The following is a 4,786-nucleotide window of genomic DNA, read 5'->3' on the forward strand; positions in this document are numbered from 1 at the left end:
GCACCCCACGAGCCATGCAGCCTGGTCGGTCTGAGGCAGGGCACCCCACGAGCCACGCAGCCTGGTCGGTCTGAGGCAGGGCACCCCACGAGCCAGCATAAGCTCCAGTCCTGGCTTCAGGAGGCAGGAGTTGGAGGAGGAGTTTCAGCCTCTCACTGTCACACTAGTGCCCCTAAGCTCTGCCTCTGGTCCTGACTCAGAGCTGCACTGGTCTGCAGTGTGGCACCCACGGGGGACATCGTTACAGTGCAGGGATCTGGAGCCATTTTAGGTTCCGTGGGCCGCAGGGTGAGTAGGAGAAAGAGGGTCTGTGGTTGCCATTCTGGCCTGCAGTTGAGCAAGGGGATGTGGGTGGAGCTGGGGACCTCAGAACATACCCGTACGACACGCCAATGCACTGGTGGGAGACCTCTGCAACCCCAAGAGGGCAAGAGCCACAGGGGCTCAGACACCCCAGGAATAAAAGTTGGGTCTCCCCACCAGGGAAAGAAGCCACCTGTGCAAGGCTCCGGCTGGAGACGAGGGCAACGGTGGTAAGGCCAGGAGTGAAGGCACTGCAGATACCCATGGCAGCTCGGGGCTCCCTCAGGAAAAGGAGGGCATCTTGACTTTCTCACCTGGGGCTGTGTGCTTTCTATTTTCTTTTCTCCTCTTCTTCCCCTTCTGTTGGGTGTCAGGTAGGTTGGCAGTGGGTAGTTCCAGCATCCACTCCACAGCTGCAGACACCCGGCAGACCCTCACGAGAACTCAGGGAGGTGGACATCCCAGATAGCAGGCACAGCTGTCACCTGTGCAGCCACAGCTGAGTGGCCCGGCTCATCTCCTGGGGGGGAAAGGGAGTGGTTTTTTTGACCATCAGATGGCTGCACGGTGCCCCTGGAGTCGTGGGAGTGGCTCAGGGGAAATGTGTGGCTCCCACGGGGGCTGAGTGTGGCCCCCGCTGCCATGTCTGCCCCAAGGCCTTCCTGCCACCTTCTGGTAACAGATGCCCCTGTTTCGTGCTGGAACTGCCCTCGCCTGACCCACGTGGTTCTGGTAGAGTTGTTACCCGACCCCCAGGCCTGGATGATTATACAGCCATGTCCCCTGGCCCAGGGAACCAAGCCCTTTCCTGGCATGAGCAAGGACCCTGCATTCCTACTGGGTAGCCACACTGGAAACGAGCTGGCCTGGCCCTGTCTGGGTCATGCCCCCATACCCCTTGAAGAGCAGGGAAACACGTGTTTGTAGTGGAGAAGCAGAGGCCAACACACAGAGAGAAAGAGCAAGGGACAGAAACGCAACCCTGATGACAGCTGGGTCCTCGGAGGCTCAGAGGCCCAGAGGCCCAGAGGCCCACGCTGCCCAGGCCGTTCCGGCTGTAGCTTCCTTCTGTGCTGACGGCATTTGAGCTGATTGCATCAGTTAAAATCCTAAGGGTCTTGGTGCTGTCAGCTCCTGCCCTGCACAGAGTAGTGACGGATCCACCGCCCCTGGTGACAGTGCGTGCTCTGAGCGTCTCCGGGTTCCCGGCGTCCCGCAAACACTGTGGTGGCAGGTGGGGCCAACTGAGGCCTGACGAAGGGGGAAGGTAGCCCTCCTTCTTGAGTACCCACAAGTACCCAACACAAAGACCTCCTCAAAAGACTGGACTGGACGCTCCTCCATCAGCAGGGTCTACCTCACTGATCCAGTATGAGTGACAGCCCAGCCACTCGGTCAGGGAGGTGAGCAGAGCCAGTGGCAGCACCAAACCCACATCCCAGGCCGGGCGCGGTGGCTTACGCCTGTAATCCCAGCACTTTGGAGGCCGAGGTGGGCAGATCACGAGGTCAGGGGATCAAGACCATCCTGGCTAACACAGTGAAACCCTGTCTCTACTAAAAATACAAAAAATTAGCCAGACATGGTGGCGGGCGCCTGTAGTCCCAGCTACTGGGGAGGCTGAGGCAGGAGAATGGCGTGAACCCGGGAGGCGGAGCTTGCAGTGAGCTGAGATGGCACCACTGCACTCCAGCCTGGGCAACAAAGCAAGACTCCGTCTCAAAAAAAAAAAAAACCCACATCCCGTCCTGTTTCATACACGTGTGTGTGTGAATGCAGCCTTTGCGTCCGCATAGAAAATGCTCTGGACTGGGTGCAGTGGCTCATACCCATAATCCCAACACTTTTGGAGGCCAAGGCGGGAGGGTCACACTCAGCTCTGGTGCTGGGGAGGACGCTATCCTTGAGCCCAAATGGGGACTGAGGCCAGGATAGAGGGCAGTGGCAGGTCCAGCCTCTTCTCTCATCAGTCCGGGTTTCTGCATGAGGCAGGAGGCTGCCAGTGCTGGGGGCAGGGGGCTACCAGTGTTGAGGGCACACCTGACCATCCAGAGCGTGGCCACCCCGTTGTGGGTCCCTGCCATGCCTGCTGTGCTCCAGGAAGATGGGAAGGGGTCTGTGGCCACACCTGTGTCCTGCTTAAGGTGGTGACGTCACAGCCTTGATCATCCAGGGACCCGGAGAGAAGGAGCATCTCGGGGAAGAGAGCAGTGGAGGCCTCATGGTCTGGAGCCCTCTCCCCACCAGATAGATGGAGGTTCTGGAAGGTTCCTAGCTGGGTCTGCTTCTCTTGGCCTGGCTCTTGCTGTGGGCCCTTGGGCAGGCCACTGGCCTTCCTGAGACCTGATTTCCTTGTCCATGAAAATGACATGGAAAGTGACAGCAGCAGGATGGCTCATGGGAGACACGGCTGAGCACTGGACCTGCTGGTGCCTCTTCTCCAGCATCAGCTCTTCCTTTCCAGTTACCAGGGGTGGGGGGAACTATATTGCCTAGTACCTGCCCCCGCTTTTTCCTCAGTAATGGAGCCCCCAACTCATAACTGGGCACCTGGCCTTTAAGAGTGAAAATTACATTTCCCAGCGTGCCTTGCAACTAGATGCAGCCATGGGTCCGAGTGCTGGGTAACAAGGGTGAACAGCAATGACATGTGCAGAAGAAAGTATCCTTAAGCGTAAGGTTGTACTCTTCTCCCTTCCTGCTAGTTGGAATGTAGGTGTGATGGCTGGATCCTAAGCAGCTATTTTGGGTCATGAGAAAGAAGCCACAGTTGAGGATGGCAGAGCAACAAGACAGAGGAGCCTGGGTTCCTGATGGTTAGAGGCTCCAGAGTGGCCCTGGAGGCCTTATGTAAAAGAATAAGGAGCATCCCCCTTGCTTAAGTCACTACTAATTCTGTGGTATTTCTGTGGAGCCTGAATCGAATCCTGATGTCTGTGTTGGTTACCCTTCAGTCCACCCTCAGTCTCTTTGGCTCTCCTCTGTGACCAGCCCTGCTGGCCCACACCCAACATCCACTCTCCACTTCTCCCCACTCTCATTCTGCTGGGACTCCCCCTTTGAGACTCCCAGGGCCCCGTGTTCTCTGAGGTTGAGGTCCACTCTCAGCTTGATGTTGCTGCCAAGCCAGCCCCTCTCACAGCACAGAGCCCTCGCGCAGCCTGTAATTATGTATTTATTGTGGGTTTATTTGATTGCTGCCTCCCCAGGACTGTCACTAATGTGAGGGCAGGGCCCCTGCCTGGTATTCACATTATATCCTCAGCTCCCGGCTGGGGGTCTGGGTTCAAGCAGGTAACCAGTGAACGCTGGGCAGGTGAGTCTCGTCCTGGTGAGTGCCCATTCTGTGACCCACCACCCTCCTCACCCCTTCCTCCCTGGCCCCAGCCACTCCTGTCCCTCTCTCTACCCTCCCCCAATGCCCAGAGTCCCCCTCCCGGCCCTTTTCTTCCACCCTATTGTGTTCTCTGCCCCCTTCCTGACCTTGCGTTGAGGCTGCAGGCCTCAGGGCCTTCCAGTGACCCACACTCAGCCATGTTTCATTTTCTGAACTCGGTTTCAAACATGAGGAAGGAATTGAGGCTGGCATTCCAGGAGCGCCACCAGAGCTTGCTGGTGGCTGTGTGGGGGGTAGCGCAGGCCCCCCAGTAAGTCTCCCATCCACAGGGACACTGGAAGGATGGAGAGGTGAAGTGTCTCCCCCACCCCACAAACGGCCTACGGGAAAGGACAGACAGTCCCCAGTGCTGGCACCGTGTGGGGCAATCAGAACCCACCCACACTGCAGGTGGGAGCAGCGGGCAGGATAGCGGCTTGGAGAGCTGGTGGTGTCTGCTAACATCCACCAGAAACCCCCACTGTCGGGCACTAGACACACACTAGATCGTTTGTAGCAACACTGTTCATAAACTGTGCAGATGACCTAAATGTCTGTCAACAAGAGACTTGGTAGATAAAGCGTTACATCCATACAATGGACTACAACACACTACAGACTCCTGCAGTGACCCCGCGATGCAGCGAACACGGGGCAGCGCTGTGCTGCGTGAAGGCGCCAGCCTCAGAGAGGACGGCTGTGCAGTTCCGCTGGCGTGGACTAAGGATCAGGCGGAGCAGTCTCCGGGATGGGTGTCCGAGCGCTCCTGGGCTTGCATGGGAGGGGGCATGAGGGAGCCTCTGAGGGCTGGGAGTTCTCTGGACTGCGCTGGCAGTTGCATGGGTGTGCGCAAATGTGAAAGTCCAGTGATCTGCAGTTTAAGATTGTTGCACCTGGCTGGGCGTGGTGGCTCACGCCTGTAATCACAGCACTTTGGGAGGCTGAGGAGGGCAGATCACAAGGTCAGGAGATCAAGACCATCCTGGCTAACATGGTGAAACCCTGTCTCTACTAAAAAATGCAAAAAAAAAAATTAACCAGGCGTGGTGGCGGGTGCCTGTAGTCCCAGCTACTCGGGAGGCTGAGGCAGGAGAATGGCATGAACCC

The 4,786-nt window shown here is 57.6% G+C and overlaps 1 pseudogene; it reads right to left on the minus strand.

Moving 5' to 3' along the window:
• Positions 1 to 4,786, minus strand: part of LOC105505473 — a 9,713-nt pseudogene that overhangs the window by 670 nt on the left and 4,257 nt on the right.

The sequence above is a fragment of the Colobus angolensis genome, unplaced genomic scaffold (assembly GCF_000951035.1).
Source record: "Colobus angolensis palliatus isolate OR3802 unplaced genomic scaffold, Cang.pa_1.0 Scaffold1, whole genome shotgun sequence".
NCBI lineage: Eukaryota > Metazoa > Chordata > Mammalia > Primates > Cercopithecidae > Colobus > Colobus angolensis.